The 23,296-nt window shown below is 42.1% G+C and overlaps 1 protein-coding gene across 4 annotated transcripts in view; it reads right to left on the bottom strand.

Moving 5' to 3' along the window:
• The window catches only part of hivep2a (HIVEP zinc finger 2a), a 55,645-nt gene that overhangs the window by 12,336 nt on the left and 20,013 nt on the right, over positions 1-23,296 (bottom strand). For 3 of the 4 annotated variants that reach the window (XM_046873459.1, XM_046873457.1, XM_046873458.1), the window contains one exon: positions 3,142-3,243. The gene's annotated coding sequence lies outside the window, so the exon portion shown is untranslated. Of the gene's footprint in view, positions 1-3,141; positions 3,244-20,659; positions 20,864-23,296 lie in introns of those variants that run through there. The other variant, XM_046873456.1, reaches the window with a different exon arrangement.

A 23,296-nucleotide genomic window follows, 5' to 3' on the forward strand; every position in this document is an offset into this window, starting at 1 on the left:
GAGGGAGAGAGAGAGAGAGAGAGAGAGAGAGAGAGAGGCTGATGCAGATAGGGTAGCCAGTTAAAACCACATCCAGATGGTCAGCTGATGGAAGATACAGTAAGAAGCTCTGCAGTGTCAAAAAAAAAAAAAAAAAAGATTTAGACACACAAAAAAAAAGGCGAGCTTACTGGAAGGAGAGTGTCGAAGAAAAGAAACATTTTTACGCCACAAAGCTGCAGACTAAGAAAGAAAAAAAAAAATCTCAAGTGAGATGTGGAGCAGAAAGGAAGCAATTAAAGAAGATGAGGTATTTTTAACGGCGTGGCCGGGAGAGCTCGAATGTACGCGATGATGTGTGTTGAGACGTGTACGAGTGCACAAGGGCTAGAGAGAGAGAGCGGGAGAGAAAGAGAAAGAGAGAAAGAGAGAGGGAGAGAGAAAGTATGCGTGGGAAGCATCCACAGCCATCTCAAGATGGGGTGAAGAGCGTGGGTGACAGTTCCTGTGTAGGAGGGGAAGGCATGAATAACATGCAGAGTTATGTTGCTGATGAATTGTGTTATGAAAAGGAAGGAGGGGTGAGAGAGAGAGAGAGAGAGAGAGAGAGAGAGAGAGAGAGAGAGAGTGTTACACAACGCTTGGTCAGAGTGGGCTGGGAGCGATGTCAGCCGGATTCGCAGCACCGCAACAGCCCTTCAAGACATTTGGTCGAATGCACAATTATCCTCCAGCTGCAACACCAAGCAACGCGAAGAAGCCTGTGAATGCACCGGAAAAAACAGAGCATCCGTCGACGAGACTCTGTATTTAGGCAAATGATGTGCTTTTGCGCTGAAAAGACGTCTGAATAAACACGTGGGGAGGGAAAAAAAATGGAAGATGTGCTCACGCTGCATTTATAAAAACCTTCCATGTCACATTGCTGCAAAAAATACCATCTACATTATACAAAAAACAAAAAAGGCAGTATTCATGAGCGCCACTCTTCTGGGGAGATGTTCCACTAGGTTTTGTGAACGACGAGTCGTCTCGAAGAGCGATTCGTTCATTTTGAGCGAGTTTTTAAATGCGATTCGGAACAACGAGTCGTCTCTAAGAGCGATTCATTCATTTTGAGCGATTTTTTTTGTGCGATTCGTTCATTTTGAATGAGTTTTTAATGTGATTCAAAACGACGAGTCGTCTCGAAGAGCGATCTGTTCAATTTGAGCGAGTTTTTAATGCAATTCATTCATTTTGAGCGAGTTTTGAATGCGATTTGTTCATTTTGAGCGCGTTTTTAATGCAATTCATTTATTTTGAGCGAGTTTTGAATGCGATTCGGAACGACAAGTCGTCTCGAAGAGCGATCTGTTCATTTTGAGCGAGTTTTTAATGCAATTCATTCATTTTGAGCGAGTTTTGAATGCGATCTGTTCATTTTGAGCGAGTTTTTAATGCAATTGATTCATTTTGAGCGAGTTTTGAATGCGATTCGTTCATTCTGAACGAGTTTTTATTGCGATTCGGAACGACGAGTCGTCTCGAAGTGCGATTCGTTCATTTTGAGCAAGTTTTTATTGCGATTCGGAACGAGGAGTCGTCTCGAAGTGCGATTCGTTTATTTTGAGCAAGTTTTTATTGTGATTCGGAACGAGGAGTCGTCTCGAAGTGCGATTCGTTCATTTTGAGCAAGTTTTTATTGCGATTCGGAACGAGGAGTCGTCTCGAAGTGCGATCCGTTCGTTTTGAGCGAGTTTTTTTAAGCGATTTGAAACGACAAGTCGTCTCGAACAGCGATTCGTTCATTTAGAAAGAAATCAAACCGTAACCTGCTTATGAAGACAAGAGACGCAAAGCTGTGAAAGGCAGGAGTTAAATACAATCACTAATCAGTAGGAGGAAAGGAATCAGGTGTGAGGATGCAGTGGCTTGTGGGAAATATAGTCCTGGTTCATTATACCGATATTAGGCCCAAAAAACATTACATCATGTTTAATGAGCGCAAAATTCATGAAGAGGGATAGAGCGAGGGATATTATGGGCTGAACAGATGCAGTACAGGTGAAATGAGTAAATGATTTAGGACAGAATGAGAGAAACTCAGAACATCAGCCTGCAAAAGAAAACAAAAGGAAATAAATACAAAAGTGGGCAGGAAACAAGTGGCTTGTTGTTGGTCTTAATTTTATACTGTAAGATTTTCCACTGAGCGAAACCACGGCACTGAACTTCTTCACTTTCCACAACATCCTGCAGAAACATCAGGAAGCAGCTGGATCTCGATCAACACAGGCATGAGGCTCATTTCTCCTTCTTTCTTTCTTTCTTTCTTTCTTTCTTTCTTTCTTTCTTTCTTTCTTTCTTTCTTTCTTTCTTTCTTTCTTTCTTCTTTTTTCTCTTTCCTTCCTTCATTCTTTCTTTCTTCTTTTTTCTCTTTCCTTCCTTCATTCTTTCTTTTCTGATTTTCTTTCTTTCCTTTTTTTTCTTTCTTCTTTTTCTTTCTTTCTTTCTTTCTTTCTTTCTTTCTTTCTTTCTTTCTTTCTTTCTTTCTTTCTTTCTTCTTTTTCTCTTTCCTTTTTATTATTCCTTTCTTTCTTTCTTTCTTTCTTTCTTTCTTTCTTTCTTTCTTTCTTCTTTTTCTTTCCTTCTTTTTTTTTCTTTCCTTCTTTTATTAATCCTTTCTTTCAAAATCACATCCAAGTCCATATCAAACATATCAACATTGAAGTGAAGAACTGCGTGAACGTAAGGAACACGCACCCGCAACGCTTTCACGAAACAAGTGGAGGAACAATCAAAGAGCAAATCTAAAGGAGTTCCAGCAGAAAGAGTTCCAGCGTCTGCAGATATACAGACCTTCTCAAAGGTCAGAGCAGACTAAATAAATAGCTAGATCAGGCCATGGTCTTCAGCTTCTTCACATGTTCTGTATCTTCCGCTGCCTTTCTTCTATTTTATTTCCATACAATATATTCAAACCCGTTACATGTGCAATTCTGGTGCTCCGAATCACAACCTGAGATAAAGTAGTGGCTTTCCATGCCAAAGAGAGAGAAGAAGCTGTTTCTCAGAATCACCGTATTCACCTTGGAAGTTCCACCACACAGAGAAATTCTCCATGGAGTTTAGGAAGAGCATTCAGAAATGTCTCCAATATATAAATATATAAAAACTCACCCGAAAAGTGCTGTGATTGGATCCCGGGTGATCAGGTGACCTGGAGGAACCAGAAAGGCCTGAAAGGATCCTTTAGCCAGGGTGCTGAGACGACACAGACCACTGTGTAGAGAGAAGAAAGGACAGAAATATGAGCACTCAGCATACAGGAGTCATAAAGCCCTAGTGATACGTGATAGCATTTCTCTGCATTTAGAACCAGAACATCCATCCATCCATCCATCCCTTCATACAACCAACAATCTACCTACCATTCTTTCATTCATCCATCCATTTCATTCTGGAAGGTTAGATTGATAGATTATTGGGTAGATGGATGGACAGATAGATAGATTTCTTGATTGCCAGCTATCTATCTATCCTATCAATCCATCCATCCATCCGTCCATCCATCCATTCATCCATCTATATATCCAGCCATTCATTCATCCATTTCTTTCTGGAAGTTTAGATTGATAGATTATTGGGTAGATAGATAGATTTCTTGATTGCCAGCTATTTATCTATCTATCTATCTATCTATCTATCTATCTATCTATCTATCTATCTATCTATCTATCTATCTATCTATCTATCCATCCATCCATCCATCCATCCATCCATCCATCCATCCATCCATCCATCCAAATATCATTCCATCCATCCATACATACATCCATTTAAGAATTTATGTATGTTTGGATGTTTGTATCCATCCATCCATCCATCCATCCATCCATCCATCCATCCATCCATCCAGCCATTTATATATCCAGCCATTCATTCAATTATCCATTTCTTTAATTGCGGAAACGAAAAGATTCTGAATTGAGCCTTGGATTATCAGGATGACTGAATCCAACACTCCATATATCCAGCATGCATGTATGTGACTCCTCCTGGACAGAACTCGAACAATTTCATCCGTCCTCATTAATAGGTTTGACACAAACAGCATTACTGTGACACTTCTCCACCGAGACTGCATCGTCTCACCGCCCAAAAAAAAAAAAAAAAGAATAAAGAAGATATTTCGGGGGAGTTGCATCACAATGTGCGCTGGTGCTCACAGCGAGTAAACACAGGAAACAGGCTTAATCAGGACGGGAACATCTCTCACCTCCACTCACACGTACTGCATGTCGAAACCGAGGAGTTTGGTGGTTAGGTGATTACCAAGAGGGTTTTATCGCTGTTTCAGAGGAAAGGAGAAGACTGCCATGACCGATCATGACCTGTCTTAGCAATAAGTAATAAATGATCAGTACAAAAAGAAAAGCAATAATCAATGTTTTTTGAGGGTAGAAGATGTTTGTTCATCCACTCATCCCTCCATCCATCCATCTATCTATTTATCTTTAGGATCCAAAGACTCCCAGAACTTCCTCTTCCTGTTCAAGTCTCCAAATAAAGTCTGAAAATGTCGTGTCCTGTGAATGCTTAGAGGTTTAAACATTTGTTTTTGAAGGTTGTGAGTTCAAATCCCAGCCACACCAAGTTGGACCCCCGTGCAAGGCCCTTAACCCTATAGCAGCTTTGTTGTATGAATAAGATGCCAGCAATGTAAAAATTTCCTAAATGTACAAATTTGTGGAAACTCCAAGGTTACGATGTTGGACTGATCATAAGGACATGAGTTCAAACCCCAGTTATGCCAAGCTTCCACTCCTGGGCCCCTAAGTAAGGCCCTTAACCCCTTAGCTGATCAACATATTAACCATAAAGCGTCCCCAAATTTTTACATTTACATTTTATTTTTTTACTGATCAGAAGGTCGAGTTCGAATACCAGCACCAATATGCTGCCACTGCTGGGCCCCTAAACAAGGCCCCTAATCCCATAGCAGCTCAGGTTGTATGAGTGAGATAAGTTGCTCTGGATAAGTGGATCTACCAAATGACAAATGTAAAAATTTGGGAAAGTGCCATGTTTAAGATGTTTGAATAATCAGTAGGTTGTGAGTTCTAATCCCAGCACCACTGTGCTGCAACTCCGGGGCGCTTGAGCAAGGTTCTTAACCATTTAGCTGATCAATGTGGATCAATTGTGAGTTCAAATCCCAGCCACATCAAGCTGCCAATCCTGAGCCCCAGAGTAAGACTCTTTACGGCCATCTGCTCAAATTTATGAGTGAAATAATTGTAAGTCCCATTGGATAATGCCATAACGTCCTTCCTTTGTTAACACCCTCATGAAAATGAAAAAACTCCAGGGCATAAACTCAAAACGGCATGGTGGATACGATTCATCAAATTCGTCCTCCCGCCTCGCCTTCCACAACATTATTCAGCCCAATGCAAATTTAATGTGAAGTAAAACAAGAAAGTTGGCTAATTGTATCAGAGGGCAGGAAGAGCCCTGGGCTGTGCCACCCCCTGCTTCTCGGTGGCTTCTTGGTGCAACCATAGGAACCAACGTGCAGCCCTGTCACATGCACCTGACATCTTCAACGCCTTCGAAAATGCTCTCTACCTCCACCTAGCTTTTTTTTTTTTTGCCTCCTAGCATACTAGAGCACTTGCCAAATGCTCCCCAAAGGACCCAGTGAAGAGTGAATAACATTCATCTTCCAAGCTTCCAAGCCCAGAACCTTGACCACTGACCTACCAAACTTATCCAGATGTTCAGCTGGCCCTCGGCAGCGGCGCGCTCTTCTGCCCAGTCTTCATAATTAATACCCGAAAAGCCCACTTGTCTTCTACATGGTGCCTTTAATACGTTCTCGTGGCTGGAGGTGTTTCCGAGACGGCGTAATTACCTTACAATTAATGTGCGAGGTTAAAAATTTATGGCAGGAAACCGAAAAGAGGTTTTTGAGCGATGGCTAGGCCAAACCTCGGAGACAGCTCTCGGCCCGAACATGTGCTCCGCGACCGCGACGGATTTTTACCCGACGTTCGGCAAATGCAAAAACAATCAGGTCAGCTGACCAGACTGATGTTCTCCAGCTGCACGTTAACACCCCTGCCATCACTCGTTTTTTGTTGGTTTTTTTTTTCCCCTCCCTCCCCTCCCTCTGTCTGACAGCCCGGTTTAATGGAAAGAGCACAGCTGAGAGATGAATGCATACGAGTGGAATTTCGTAGCGTAGCTGCAACAGACATCAGAGGATTGGGTTTTATTGCGACTTGGCCGGCGTTCGCGACCGCCTGCGTTCAAGTCTTTCGTTTCTCCTCGCCTAAGACCTGCGGAGAACTTCAATTTCCTAGCAATATTGGCTCTGTTTGGTCAAATTAGCACAAATATTGGGACAAAAAAAACCCCCAAAAAAACGATTGCGTACTTTCCGAAGTCTTCGCCTCGGTCAGGATGTGAACATAAAAAAAAAACATTTCATTAAATTCAAAGCAAAACATACACGAACACCAAGCCTGCGTCCAGTTCAAACCGAAAGCTTATAAAAAAAAAAAAGAAAACGAAGTATGACTTTTAGAAGAAAACGATCATTCATTATTTTTTTTCCATACTACATTTTCCGTGTACTCTGTAGACCTTTTTAAACCGCCGCCCACATGGCAGTTTGTGGGATTCTCAGCTCCATGAGATGTTTCTCCGGCCAACGTTGTACAAAGACAGAAAATACTAGGACGCTGACATGTTTTTCTCACAGGAAGAGCGTGACCAGTGCTTTTAAAGGCACATATTACTGCAACAGAGACATAAATAACACATGAGAAGAAGAAGAAAAAATAAGAAAAAAATCTATCCATCCATCTATCTATCTCTCTGTCTTGTGCTAACCCTAACTCTAACCCCCAACACTAACCCTAGCCCCAACCCCAAACTCCTTAATTCCCTAAATCTAACTCATTAACCTCAACCCTAAACTCTCGAATCCCATAATCCCCTACCCTCTAACCCCAACCAATCATAATCCTGAAAACAACTAACCCAATCTCAAACCCCAAACCTAAACACCCTAATCCCAAACCTTACTAACCCTAACCTAAACAACCTTAACCCAAACCCCACTAACCCCAACCCAAACCCCACTAACCCCAACCCTAAACAACCTTAACCCAAACCCCACTAATCCCCAACCCAAACCCCACTAACACACTAACCCTAAACAAACTTAACCCCAACCCCACTAATCCTTAACCCAAACCCCACAAACCCCGACCCTTACCCACTAACCCACTGAACCCCCAACCCTAAACAACCTTAACCCTAACCCCACCAACCCCCAAGCCTAACCCTCTAACACACTAACCCTAAACAAACTTAACCCTAACCCACTAATCCCCAACCCAAACCCCACCAACCCCAACCATAACCACTAAACTTTATTCTAACGCTAACCCTATCCTAAAACCCACAAAACTAACCCTAACCCACTAACCCATCCAACCCTAACCCCAAAACCCACTAACTCTAAACCCTAACCTATTCTAACCCTGAAACCCACAGTCCTAACCCTAGCCCACTTACCAAAACCATAAACCCCAATTTCCAACCCAATTAACCTAACTAAAATCCCAACCCTAACATGCTAACCTCAACCCCAGTCCCCTAACTTCAAACCCAACACTAACACCCCTAAAACCTTACCCTCTATCCATACATCCAGTCAAGCCATTTTTTTAAACCACAACACAAATAGTAAAAACCTCATCCAGTAACCAAACGGTTCACAAATCAGGAACCTAAATGATGATCATGAACAAAACAAAAACACTCGTTTTATGTTTCCAGCCCTGAAAATAAAGCGGTGCCACGTGACCGAGCCGAGCTCACAATAAGGGTGGCACAGCAGAGGGGTAGGAGCGAGATCCGGGGGGCACTCACTCTGTAATCAACGCGTTAGGGAACAGGATTTGGCCTGTGACACAGCGGAGACACATGGTGCTTTAATGGGGATTAATCACAGAGCGCTGTACAAGGCGCGTTGGCTGCCTTCAGAGTGGGTTAATCAGTGTCATCTCCTCGCCTCTTCATCATCATCATCATCATCACCATCATCATCCTCACCCCCTCCCCACTCCTTTTCCCTATCGGCTTCTTCATCCACATACAACTGACGACTACTGTAACTCGTGGCCTACATTCCAGATTAAAAGGAGGAAGTGGTATTTGCGTCAGGACGTGATGTGCAGATCGAGGGTTTTTTTTTCTTTTTCTTTTCGTGCTTTTCTTCACGTTTCCTTTTGGCAGTGTCAGCGCTGAGAGGAAACCTTCTCTAATCCTTTTGACTGATTATAGAGCGTTTTTTTTTTTTGAGTTCAGATCCACGAAAAACACCGCATGATGGATAGATGGATGAGAAGCAGATAATAAAAAAATTAATAAAATGAAAATAAAAAATAAAATGAATAACAAAAATCATAAAAAAATTAGCATTTTAGTACTGATACACGAAAGCATTTTAAATATTATTTAATTTTTTATTAAATTTTTGATTATTTATCACAATGGAATTGTTTGCTCTTTATTGTAGTTCTTTTATGCACATATTTATTTTATAAATTTTTAGTACATTTATTTTATATTTTTCTGTAAATTAAATTATTTTTTTCCAGAATTTGGGATCGTTATGTCCGGGATGGGAATTACTGGAAGTCCGTGTGTCCCTAAACAACCTTGTCTGAATTTTTAAAAATCTCTTTTTTTTTTTTTTTTTACAAAAAGGTAAGAAATCCAGCCGGCGCGAAGGTCACTGAGTTCGTCGCTTTATTTATTTATTTATTTTTTGTGGTGCGACGTGAACCTGCCCGCATTCTCTTTCTCATCTGCTGCAAGAACAGGACCAGACCCTGCGTGATATTACCATGAGTCAAGACTACGCCATCCGTGCCAATCTCGGGCTTGTTATACAAGGCTAAGAGAGCTGGCACTCGTGCAGCGTTCTGTCTGAGTCAGTCTGTAAAAGCCATCCAGGCCCGTCTGTTCATTTTCCACTCGTTTTCTCTCGTACATGCCTTCTCGCTCTGCAATTTCTCCTTTTTTTTTTTTTTTTTTTACAATTCATCGGGAGTTTAGAAAAACGTTTTGGGTCAAAAACTGTGCTTTATAGCAACGTGTTCCAGCAGACCAAGCTGTAAAAATTACCTGATTGGTTTATCCAAAGGGGGCAAAGCCATGCTACGATGTGATTGTAGCACTTTGGAGAAGTTTTCTATCTTAGCAGTTGACAAATTATACGAACATACAGCTTAGTTTTCGAGAGTTAAAATCCCACACCAAGGAGCTAAGACTTCCGGGCCCCTGAGAATGGCCCTTAACCTCGTAATAAGAATCAGATGAGAAGTCAATCTGCATAAATGTGTCTGTTAAATGCTGTAAATATAAATGCAATGCAGTGTAATTTCTCTACTGGTGTCGTTTAAGCCTAAAACGAGTCTAAGGCCATCGTCATGTGCTCGCCTGATTCGCTTGACACATACAGGCATATTTCTATTATATCTGGCAAAGTTTGACTCTGTGGACGCTCTGCATGTTCAGGAAGTTCGTTTTTGTGTGAGCGGCTATAAAGATGAAATAAATACAAACATGGCGCTGCTGGATTTGCGTCATCGTGCCCTTTGACCAAAATCATCCCACAGCAGCAGCAGCAGCGCCTCAGTTCCGGTAAACTGCCAGATTTGTGTCATTGTGCCCATAGCTCTCCTGACACCTTAGAAACATTACACCTTGTGCGCTTTCACACCTCGGAAGCTTCTTTTCAGGGTTAACAAAGAACGCCTCGGATCCCTCTTCCCCAGATTTTGAGCAAATAGGGTAGTACCTTTGGGGGGGGGAAATAGAGGAGGAAAGGGACTCGGGTTACATGTATGTTCTCTCTCACAACAGCATGCTCCCTAGTGGAGGAAGTGGAACTCGGCCCATCTTTCCCCAGAATGACATATAACCCATGGAAAATTTCACACATGAATAGATACACTCTCACTTGCCCTCACACACACACACACACACACACACACACACACACACACACACACACACACACACACACACATTTCCCCGCTTGGTTAGAATGGTGCTTTTTTTCTGGCCATAGCCAAAGGGAAAGAGAGGAAAGCGGTGCCTATTTTCCATGTCTGTCATAACACATTCAAAACGGATCCACAGGAACAGGGTTTTGTTTCCAGACGACGAATTTCCATCGATTAGAGAAGCTGCTGCATCATGGAGACAGCGCAGGGGGAGGAAGTAGCACTGAGCACACAGCCTTCTTCTGGGAGGACTCTCCGGCGCTTTCCATCGTTCCTCTTCGCAAGAACCTGAGCGATAATTGTTTTTTTTTTTGTTTCCAGCTCCGCCGAGATAAAGTACAGTCTCCTGGTGCTTCCTGTTGTGTTTGTGCTTTGAGTTCCTTCAACACACTCACTTTCCTGCCTACACCCTCTGGGCTTTTTTTTTTTTTTGTCCCATCTGGTAACTTGTGGGAGGTAATGAGGTCTACGGGGATCGAACCACAGCCGGGGATGTTCGATTGTCGAGACACAATTTGTACTTCGAATCGGATCGTATTGCCATATTTGCAACCACAAAGTCTCCTCTGTTTTATGCCTCGTTTCACAGCTTTGCCTCGTGCTTTTTTCCCGTAAGGCCAAAAGTTTGTGGACAACCAACTGATCCGGATATTTGTAATTTTGTGTGATGATTTACTTTTTTTTTCCTTAAGTAAAAGCCTAACCAGGGACGAGGGCTACAAACTAGCATCATGCTACATGCCCTGTCTAACAATGACTAGTGTATTGTTCCTAACAAATAAACAAACAAACAAACAAATAACAAAAGTGCGAACATAAAGGAAATATTGCGATTTTTCCATATTTAGTGTCTAATATAACTGAAAAGCATTCGGTATTTTAGAACGTCATCCGGTGCGACCAATGACATCATGGCACATCTTTGTCGAGGATCCTTGTAAACATTTAGCCCTTTCTTGTATTACATATTATATTATATATAATTGTATAATATCAATAATTATTATTATTAATATTAATTCTATGCAGTCTATATCTTGTGATATATCTTCACATATATCCGACTCATGAAAAGTAGATCTTCATGTAGATCTGGCTTTGTGTACTGTGATGCTGGAACTGGTTTGGGTCTCCTAGACAAAAGCCGGGTGTCCAAATACTTTTGGCAACACACACACACACACACATTTTTTATATATATATATATATATATATATATATATATATATATATATATATATATATATATACAGCTGTACCTTCAGTCTGCTTCCATACAGGAAGTATGACTACTCAGAAGTAGAAGTACTGACTTCACAAATTCGAATTGGTGGTAACGAGAAGGAGACAGAAAAGCAGGAGGGCAGGAAGAAGAACCTTCACCGTGTTGCCCCAGTATTCACTACACGATCTGAAACTGGGATGGAAGCGATTCACGATGAAGCCCTGTAAGAGCGAGCAGAGCGAGCGGGGATTTCCCTGGAGAGGAAGTGAATAGGTGTCGTTGTGTTGCAACGCAAAGTTCCATTGTCTGTCCGGAAGTAGTGTGTATAAGAACTCTGACATCTCTTCTACTGTATACAGGCAGCAGCCAGGGGGTGACGAGGGGGGGGGGTCATTCTTTAACACCGATCAGCATCTGTACCGCTCAGGTCTCGTAGGAGACGGAGGTATTGTATTCCCAAGAGCAAAAAAAACAACAACAACAAAAAACTATTCTCTAAATGACTTGGCCGTAGTAATAAGCTATAAAAACTAAATCAGTCCTCCATGTGCCACCGCAAAGAATGCACGCCGTGGGTAGAGGAGCACGGGGCCAGACTGAAAAAAGAAAAAAAAAAACAGGCTCCCGGGCAGGAGGAGTTTCCAAAGTGTTCATATAAAATTGATAATGAGATGTGTACGCAGCAGGAGTGGAAAAATCTGAGGTTCCTTATGAGGTTTCCACATTCCTCCCTTCCTGCAGGCCAGACACAAATGCTCTACATCTGCTCAAGAGGTTTGTTTGTGTGTGTGTGTGTGTGTGTGTGTGTGTGTGTGTGTGTGTGTGTGTGTGTGTGTGTGTGTGTATGGCCGGGGGGGTTAGTTTCCAGACACCTTTGTTTTTGCTTCGAGTGCATACATTTTTATTTATTTATTTATTTATTTATTTATTTATTTATTTATTTATTTAGAGCATGAAGACCATATATATTTGTACACCTTCTAAAGTAACGACGCCGCTTTAAATGACGCAAATCATCCGGACACCAAATGTAACTTCTGCTATTTTTCCACACGGACCGTTTTAATTGCCGGATGTGTCGCATCATTGCCGCATTTCGCTGCTTGACTCGAGAAAAAAAATCCAGTGGAATTTATGAATGTGTTGAAGGTTTTAATTTCATATTTATTTGTTTATATTTGTATTCAAATATATTATTTCAAATATTTCGGGTAAAATTTGCACCGTTAAAATTAATATGCGCATAATTAACGTGTTCATAATACATTTGGCTATATTTATACGCGTAACCAAAAGTATTGGGACACCTGATTTTCCATACGTGTGTGCGGAAAATGCCTCCGTGCCTCCGTGGGTCGGTTATATGTGGAGGATCTTGAGTGTCCTGCTACAGAGCTACAACCCAGACCTCCTGACCTCACCAACATTAGTACCGGTCTTTAATAAGTGGCTGAATCAGTGGCAAGCAGACTTGAAACATATAGCGGAACATCTACCCAGAACATTGGCGGTCACTATACCAGCAAATGAGAACTCAATAGGTTATAAGACCTACATCATCATGATAAACTGCTCCATAAGCGCCTAATATACTCGTATTCTTGTGCTGAGATCTCTCACACCAGCCTACGTATAAAAAAAAATCTCTCACAATAAGTCTGTCCAAAAACAATGCAATTTGACCAAGGTGCTATCTCCTCCTCCTCCTCCTCCTCCTCGTCCTCCGATTCACTTCTTGTTGTAACCTGGCTGGCCTTGACTGTTTCCACGGGCAATAAACACAGACAGAAACCAAATAAAGATCTGGTTTCTCACAGTGGCCCCGAAAAAAAAAGGCTTCCTACGCCGCTATTGTTTTCTGGCGAGTCTGTTTGCGTGAACGGTGAGGGATAAGATGCCAGAGCTTCTCTCCTCTTCCCTTTTTTTTTCTCTCCTTCCCTTTTTTTTTCTCTCCTTCCCTTTTACTCACTGTCTTTTTCTCTCTCTCTCTCTCTTTTTTTGGAGCTCAGTTTCTATTTATTAGCTCTGAGATGGTAAATGGTGTGTCTTGCACTTCATGTGACCCTGGGACATGCGGAGAGCAAAGTTTTCTTACTAACGCTTTCGCAAAGCTCTTTCTGCTCTTTCTGCCGTACAAACTGTACCACATGAAAAAGAGTTTATATTCGTTACGGTTTATTCAATAGTCACCGATACAAGTGCAAATATGTAATGTCATGTGGCTATCTATCTGTTTGTATGTCTATCTATCTATCTATCTATCTATCTATCTATCTATCTATCTATCTATCTATCTATCTATCTATCTATCTATCTATCTATCCTTTGAGCATGTAATGTAAGTGTGATATCTGGGGTGATACAGTAGGTCCTTTTTTTGGAATAAAATAACTGCAATATGGAGATGACATATAGAGCGGAGAGGAAACTTTGGGACACACACACACACACACACACACACACAGAGAGACACACACACTCGCTGGCTGTCCTTGCTGTCATGTTTGATGCAGTATGCGGTCAGACCGGATGGCACTGTAATAAGAAGTACGATGCTAGCGGCGGTTTCCTATTTCCTCCTTGCTGTTACCCACCCACCCCCCATCCACCCCCCCACACACACCCTTCATACCCCTTCTCTCTCTTTCCACACACTCTACACACACACTTTCTCGAAAGCAGCACTCTACAGACTCCTGCGGTTTTTAAATAGAGCAGCATTGCCTTGTCCTTGGCAACCCACGACTCCCACCTCTGCTCTTGCACCATGACTTTTATTTATTCCCCTTCTTCCATCCCTTCGTTTTCCGACTTGTACCAATTGCTGCTTGACTAAAAATACTTTCACGGGCGTGTGTGTGTGTGTGTCCTGCCAAAAATGGTGTGAGGCATAAAGGAAAAAAAATCTTCAATGTAAGCAGGAAAAAACTTGGAAAGGAGGATTTTTTGTGTTTTTCTTTTTCTTTTTTTTTTTTTGGACGGGGAGGCAGATATGGAGGGAGGGAGGTAAAACAAAATACAAAAGAGTGCAGGATGCGAACGAGTCACCTAAAAAAACAAGTGTTATAATTGAACAGCGCAGGCCACCAGGCTGGTGAGTGAAGCCAGCTCTGTTTTTTCCAGTCTTAATGATCAGGGCAGCAGATTTTTTCCTGGAACTGGAGGAGAGATGGGCGAGGAGCAGATGGGATGGAAAGTTAGCCCATTGCATGGTGCTGCAGGCTTAAGCGGGGGGAAAGAAAAAAAATGCTGAGGTGAGAGCGAGTCTGACCTTGATTTTATTTTTTAAAAAGTGTATTTTGTATGTATGTGTATTTTATGTTGGATTGTTCTTGCTTTGGCAACCCCAAAAAAAAAAAAAAAAAAAAAATGTTATGACCATTTGACCGCAATTTATTATTTAAATCTTTTATTATTATGAATAATCATTTTCCCTTTCTCTGACATATCTCATATCTGCCCCATTCATTCAGCATCATCACAAGTGCCCTGCTGATTGTCTGTTTCTGCCGAATTTCTTTATACAGAAAGCTTTTATCCGGCTTATCTTTCCGTTCATATTTGTAAGATTTATTTTTCTCCTGCTACACCGCAATGTTAGTCGTTTACAGTCATCCAGTCATTCCAGTTCTTCTTCCTCCAATTTCGAGACTGGCTCTGTTTACAAGAAAGCACTTAATTTATCGATGTTTACACACTACCACCCTCAAAATAGTTCCCTTGCAAAGCAATACGGCGTTCCCGGCATTCCGGCGTTCTTTTGCGGTTCGGGCTGGATTTCCGCAATGGTGTCAAAACGGATGAAAGCTCCCGATGAACACGGGACAAGGACATTCGCCACACTGACTTAAGAAGGTGCTCCCTGTAACTGTGCATGCAGCCCCGTGCTGCCACCTGTTGGCGTGTTACGAAACTAGTCTCGAAACTTTTAGCTTCCTTCTTGTACATACGGTGTGTCGTATAAGATAGCGAAAGGAATCATTACAAAATGAAAGAGATGTTTGTTCTCGCGTGACGGCGTACAGTCGCGTGTGCAACATTGGCGAGCAGGTTTCCTCACGTCTGGAGGTTGACAGAAGAGAGCACTGGGACAGGTGCGCTTACCTGCGAGCCGACCGAGACACGATGGAAAGAAGCCTATTTTCCTATTTTTCCTGGATGCTCTAGGACAGCTCCGTGTGGAGCCTCAACCCGAGCCTGGACACTCGAAAGTGGGGTATTTGCCAACAACAAATGCCCTTTCACCTGAGGGGAAAGCCAGATGCCTCACCCCATGCTTTAATTTCGCCCAAACGAGAGGCTTGCTGTTTTGTTTTTTTCCATTATAAAAAAAAGAACCTGTAGTCGTAACAGTGGGCCATCTGTGATGGAAGTCCTGGGGCCTACATGCCTTTCTGCCCACTTCCTGATCTCAGCCCACTCATTGGACCTGGCTATGGTACATTCAATAAAAAAAACAACAAAAAAAAACCACAATCTCGTAATAATTGCCAATTGATCTCATTCTCAAACCCTGACAAATTTGTATCTACAAAAAAACCCATCCACAAGCCTATGGACTTTCGAAGAGAAGCTGGATATTCCGTTCCGTCTTCCTGCTTCATGAAGCTGGCACGGCTCCGGGCTCAACAGAAGGCGCGGAGGGCTTATCTCAGCGAGAGTGCAGGCTACAGACACCAGCGCTGACTCGCAGGGAAGGAAGGGCCCTGGTTCAGCTCTGCCTTAGCAGCAATACACCTCCACAGTACTCTGGCAACCGGGAACGGGATCTGTTTGAATTTGCGTCACAAAGCCCCAGCACGAAGCGTTCTCTCGGTTTCGCTGAGCTTTCGACAGATTTATTTTTTTTAATCATCATACATTTTCTACCCTCCTCGCTCTAATACGACCTTCAGAAAAAAAAACAGGAATAGAAAGGTGGTATTTGGGATATTTTTGAGACAGAAAATGTGGACCAAAATAAAACTGCCTAAAGCTGGAGAAAAAGACATGACTCCGTATCAAGTGACTCATGAACTTCCCACAGCGCAGTGAAGAGCAACCGAGTCATATTTTTTTTTAGTGTAGGAGTCGGATAAAGCCATATAATAATACAGTACATCGCTCTAATGCATGAATGAGATAAACAAAAGAGGATGTATATCAGCTTAATCCGCTGTTGGTGTAGAAATGGGTATTTGGAAGGCAGGATGGCTGATTTCCTTAAATGAACAGATAACTGATAACTCTCAGATAACCCTCAACTCTCCTTCTACCTCTATCGCTCTTACTCTTTCCCCTGGAGGTACCGGCGACCAGGGGTCCCGTCTTTCTTCTCTCTGGCTACGTCTCAATTTGAAAACGCCGATTTCCGTCTAAAAAACGTTACACGCAATCGTTTCCCAAAAGTCGTTCCTCCACACCGAAATGTTTAAAATCGCTCACGTCCCTTTTCCGGGCGCATGTTCAACGTACCACACTGTACTCAGGATGGTTCCACCTCAACAAAAGCCTAAAGATCCATGAAGTTCCTGAGCAATGCTTTGAACATGGATTTGGACTGGAATAAACATCAGGACCACGCATTGAATCACCTTTTAAATGCCCACCTCAGTAATGATGGACCTGTAATGAATGGACATTCGGTGTTGAGGATGAGGATGGGCCAGTTTTCCCCTCGCCACAGTCGCCACTCTCTGTATGCGAACATATGCACTCTGAATTTAATTGATGAAAAAGCGAATAATATGAAAGAAAGAAATGGAAAATAGATGGAGGAGAGAGAGAGAGAGAGAGAGAGAGAGAGAGAGAGAGAGAGAGAGAGAGAGAGAAAGAACAAGTAAACACGACGTGTTGCTTAGCTGTCACGCGGCCCAGCTGGTCTGAGTAAACAGTGAAATATTCGTACATGTCCTGAGAGAACGACAGTGAGTCAACAAATGGTGCAATCGCCCATCAAGTGTTTGTATGTGTGAAAGATAGACGGAGGAAGAGAGAGAGAGAGAGAGGGAGAGAGAGAGAGAGAGAAGAGAAGAGAGATCAGTGTGGACCTTTACCTGAACTTTACATATATATATATATTTCATGTTTCAATGTTCATTGTGTATACTTGATTCTGATTTGCTAGAGGTTCAAGTGTGAGTTCAGCTTGTAAGCAACCAATATAACATCCAGTTCTACTTCCATCCAGAGTCAGACAGCTATTGTACTCATTTCCTAATGACCTCCTAAGAAATCCATGGAGGGTTTCTGCGAATGGTGGAACTTCTATAGTTTTTGACAAACGGGTCACGGCACCAGATGATGAACTGGAGAAGAAATAGAAGGAGAAACAGCACCAGGAGTTACCTCCATCAGCTTGATGATTAGTTCAGAAGCAGGACAGACACACTCTGTCTTTCTAATGGAAAAAATGCATTTTGATGGCACTACTTTATCTCTGGGTGTCATTTGGAGCAGCAGAATTCCAGATCTATTGATTCACATGATTCGCATATAAAATAAAATAAAAGAGTTTTATCATCATTTTATTGCTTTACCTTGGGCCTTTATTCACTGACACACCACACACTCAAACCAAAACTAACCTACAAGATTGACACTGTTTTAATCAGCATTAAACATTCCAGCTCCAGATGCCTCCGATGGCTTATTTTTGCGTTCTTTGCAATTACCGTTTTCTCCACATGACGGCTCGATCGCACCAACCGATAAGCGCACGCGGTGCTAAAGAACACGCGACTAGTGTTAGAAAACACTTTGTACTTTCCACAGATGGAGGTGTAAAGCAGCCCTCTCTTTCTCTCTCTTTTCCTGCTTCTCTGTGAGTGTTTATAGCAGGTAACTATTCTTTCACCATGTTAGATCTGAAAAGAAAAAGAACGTTTCTTTCGCACGCAAAAAAACGTCCTGCAATAATAGCCTTTAAATTATTCATGGTCATGACTCACATGGACATCTCACCTCTTTTCATGGCCATAGCAGTGGAGACCCACCCAATTGCGATGAAATGATAACGAACATTTCTTCCCATTCATAGCGCCATACAGAACAAGGGCTGTTTATTACATCGTGATCGTAAAAATAAATAAATAAATAATAAAAACAGCCCGGGGAGCACGAACCTGTTCCAGCATGTAGACCTTAAAAAATTCTGTGCACCATGACATCTCCAAGAAGAAAACCTGGAGGTCATTATTAGAGCAAAACGTGGAATTGGAATGTTTTAAAAGAAGCCTAATAATATAGTCAGGTGTCCAGAAACCTTTGGCTGTATACCGTGTATATAGTGTATTTTCGGGTTCCCTATTTTCAGTATTTCCTGAGGTTCTACCGCATGACGGCGAAGTATAGGTATTAAAAAGACTATCAAATATTTTTTGAAGATAAATGCTTTGTGCAAATATTACCGTAAAACAAATAATACGCAAAAAATGAAAATAATAATATCAACCAAATGATAATCTGGCTTGTAATTTACGGAAAAAAATGACCAATTTTGTACATGAGCTACTAATAAACCATTCAAAAGTCAGAAAAGAAATCAGATTTCTGATTATGACTCAGATAGGAATTTATGTAACACACTGTTAGCGTTAGCATCAGCTTAATTAAATGATAGTAACCAGGAAAATAAGCCCAAAAATATAAAAATCTCCTCACAATTACATCTTGTTTTACTGCCAGGAGAATGGTCGATGGAGATTTTGGGATGCATCTCGAGTCGACCGTAATCTCGTACCGAGGTGGGTGTGCTAACCGGCTAACACGTTCTGCTTTTCATTACTTCCCTGTTTGCACGCTCGTGTTTGCACGGCTATTTAGGCCGACGCAATATCGCGACCGTCGACTGCTGCGTTAAGCCCTTCCGAGTAGTCCAATCGAATTTGAAGCTTAATTTGGAAACCGACGTTTGCTGGAAATACGTAAATACCAATTTCACGTAATTACGTAATACGAAAAATTACCTCACCTCCTGTTTGGGCAAGGATTTCAGAGAATCGTGTTTTTGTTCGAAATTCAGTTTCGAGTGAAATTGGGATTTCAAAAACAACCGTTCAAGTTGATGTCACATCTTTTGGGTCGCAGTTCTTCGGTCACACCGCTATGTTACCTAGCAAAAGTACCATATATATATATATATATATATATATATATATATATATATATATATATATATATATATATATATATATATATATGTCAAAAAAATCCAATATACAATCCTTTTTTTTGCAGGTTGATCTTTAAATGCTATTGGCAAAATGTTTTGGGGGTTGGTGAGAAAAATTGGTGAGGCAAAAAGGCTAGCATAGATTGTTCCAAGTTTCTTAAAAAGTTATGAAGCTATATGGATTGCCATAAGTGTCAATGTGGAAGTAAAATACGTATACATATTTGGTGCCTTATAACCATAACAATTACTGCTGTTATTTTGTTATTGTTGTGATTGTTGCCTGGCTAGCAAATCTGAACATCCTGTAGAAAAAAAAATTCTGAAAGCAGGAACGAGGACAAAAATCTTCACATCTTCCTCTTGGTTTAATGTTTGATACATCCTGTCAAAGCCATAAGCCTGGATGTAGTTTTGGCAGTCGGAGAGTTCGCAATCGGAAAAAGGTTTGAGCTCGACTGGCAGACGAGGCAGGGTTTCATCCCATAGCTATCAGACAGTAGGACGAGCGTCTCTCGGGCTTCCAGCCTCATAGCCAGACAGGAGGTGGAAGAAAAGGAAAGGTGGGAGAGAAGGAGAGAGAGAGAGATAGAGAGAGGGAGAGAGGGAGGAACCGAGCCACTGTCTTTCAAGGTCACTGTAATCCCAATGGCAGGGCTACCCCCATGTTTATAGGACGTGGTGTGGGCTGTGCAGGAGTGTGTGGGAATGGCTTATGAATGAGAGGCTTGGCTGTGAAAGAGAACGCTTTCGACTTGTTCAGGATGTGAACTTTAACCTCACCCAGGCCGATTGCCCTGTATCCTGCTGCTTCCTGGTGTTCTCTGGTATTCCCATGACATCTCATACCGGTTATTCTTGTAGAAAAATTGGAGCCCTACAGTATCATGTACCATGACTGTCTTGCAAGGGGGAACTGACATTTCTTGAAGAGTCTCGAGCGTATACGTGCGTCCTTGCTAGTACGAGCGACTCTTTTTCAGCTTTGTTCTTAAAGAGAAAGAGAAAGAATGAGTTGTCCGACCTCGAGTTTGAAGGTTTCACTCTCTAGACGCACAGACAAGCAAGTCGTCAACTGCTGCCACTTTCCTGCTAACGCCATTTGGTCTGTTTTCACGCCCACACACCAAACACAAGCACCCGTCTTATTCTTGCCACACACACACACACACACACACAACGCTCAAAGGAGAGAAAGATCTGTCCACAAAACCTGAACAGATTACATACCAGCCTGGCTTTGCCTGGTTCCTTGGTCATCTGCTGCATTCCTTGGCGCTTGTGCTTCCCTTGTCCATTTTCAAAAAGGGAGTTATTAATACAAGCAGGCTGTTGAAACTGCCTGGTGAAACTCCCATCAATCAGAAGACACTCGCTGATAGAGTGTATGCTAGGAGACCTACTGATGTAAGCTAGTCACCAGAGAAAATACCCAGTCGTGACGCATATCCAGGAACAAAAATAGCACCGGGGCCCCTCGAGGGATTCTACAACAGGCTACGCTCGAAGATGCTTTCAGCGCTCGAGCAGCTCCTGTTTGCTCGCCCGAGCGAGCGTTTACATTTTTGTGACGCGAAACATGACCACAAATAGACGGGTCAAGAGAGCTAGGGAACCACGCGTAGACTGAATGTGTGTGTGTGAGTGTGGTCTGCACAAACGTGGCTTATCAGACCAAACTTTAGACCAAATCTGGCCTCCATACCTTTGACCTGGGGTTGTCCATGGCATGCCAAGCAGGGCATAACAACAAGGCAACACTTCCTCTTCCTCTGGCCTCCCTCGTTTATAGCTCTAGCACTAAAAATAACTCACCAGACAAATTCCTCTGCAGATGTGTTTTCTGTTCTCTATTCCTGGCTGGCTGGATCAACTCTTTGGGTTTATGATTTGTGGAGCACAGGTATGTATTGTGGAGGTGTGTGAAGGACTTTTGTTTACATTTGATGGATGCTATTATCCAGTTGGTTATGGAGCGCATTTACAATTTGCAATATTTCATTTACATTTGTGATATCTCGATCATCCCATCCCGTATATATCGTGCAAAATCTTTTGAGACAACTTCATCAGCTTGTGATCAACCCACCCCCCCATCACGCACTACATGTTTGTTCCTGAGTTGTCAATTTGCACAGCTAAATATACATGACCTTGCCTGACCTCCAGAGTGGTTGCTGCGATCCCCTGCGGATCGCCAACAAAGAGAGTGCTGCAGGAAAATAGAAAGGAAGACAGAAAGAAAAAAAACAACAACCATTGGTTCTGATTCTCCAGGGCTCATGTTCTCTGTCTAAGCAAGTCTTACTGTAAACAACACTCTCTGGGGAAGGGACTGGAACAAAAAAATGTATGTGACGCCTACAGATAAGCCCTATATGCTATTGTGGTAGAGGCGGATAGAAATGGGAATGGAAACACGATCTTTAGGGGGGAGAAGAAGAAGGAGGAGAAGAAGATACCAAGTACCCAAACATTTGAGACTTAGGGAACATGAGCGAAGGCAACGTGTAAAAAAACAAAGGTGTTTTCTCACACTGTACGGTTTTAGAAGACAGGTTTCAGGACCATGGGGTGCCATTTGATTTGGTGCTGTTCCTAAATGATTAGGTTTGGGTTTCTTATTTCGTGTTCCAAGATCTCTCGATTACATTTACATTTATGGCATTTTGGCATAAGACTTACTTATCTGATTCATTTTCTCAACTGAGCACTTATGATCTTAAGGGCCTTGCTCAGGGTCCAGATGTGGCTAAATATGGATTAATTTGATCTCATGACCTTCGGATCCACTTTGTGCTCCCCCCCTGAGCATTTCAACAAAAGCAGCGCTCACACAATGGAAGAATAGAAACTCTTTGTATGCTATAACAGTACAGTTTTCCTTGAAACGAACATGCTCAAACACTGTTCCATCGTGATGATGCTCCTGTACATAAAGAGAGCTTAATGCAAACATGTAGAAGACCTTGAAAAGTCCTGCAAAGTTTCCTGTACTCCTCAAACTCTTCAACCTTCTCCTCAATTGGAACTGCAGCCTTCTTACCTCCTCCAACATCAATATCTGACCTCACTAAAGCTCCAGCAATGACCAATGATCCTCTACTGCAACCTCCTCAAGATCCAGTTCCTGGAGGAATAGAGCTCATTACAACAGTAAAAATGGGAATACATCTAGAACGTTTTTATCTTCTTCAGAAAGTGATCTGAATCAAGGGCTTGGTCTCGATAAGAGATAAACGGTGAGAATATTCAGCAGGAACCAGCGTTCCTTCAGCAATAAGTCACCGTGTAACAGATCTATCGGCTCTTCGAGCAAACAGACCTTTCAATGCATCTTTTACTTCATCAATATTTCATCCAGAGTATTGCTGAGAGCATGTAGAGGAGAAAAAAAAAGTGATATCAAAAAGCGGTTTCATATGAATCCTGAATAATTCACCGCTTCTCAATAGCAAAGTAGTTCCACCATGCTGACAAACACACTGAGTGGAGGATCTCCATCATCGTTTTTTTATATATTTATTTACAGAGGCGTATACTCGGAAATATTCTCTGAAATTGGAGATCATTAGAGATGGTTCCTCATTAACAGCCTAAAGATCTATGAGGTTCCTCAGCAACATAAGAACGTTGAGGATGGATTGTCCGAAATCAAAATCCTCGAATATTTGAAAGCGTTACCAAATGTGCCACAGCAACATCTTAGAAACACCATATTTGCTGAGATTCACACAACGCCACTCATCAGAGCCCATGCCTTTGATGTTCGCCCCACGCATGTTCAAGGTCGCACTTCCTGTGTTATCACGTTATCTCCTTTGCCATGGCGACGTCGTACAAGCTATCGCGCGTTTCCCGACGCAA

Source organism: Silurus meridionalis, chromosome 18 (genome assembly GCF_014805685.1).
Source record: "Silurus meridionalis isolate SWU-2019-XX chromosome 18, ASM1480568v1, whole genome shotgun sequence".
NCBI lineage: Eukaryota > Metazoa > Chordata > Actinopteri > Siluriformes > Siluridae > Silurus > Silurus meridionalis.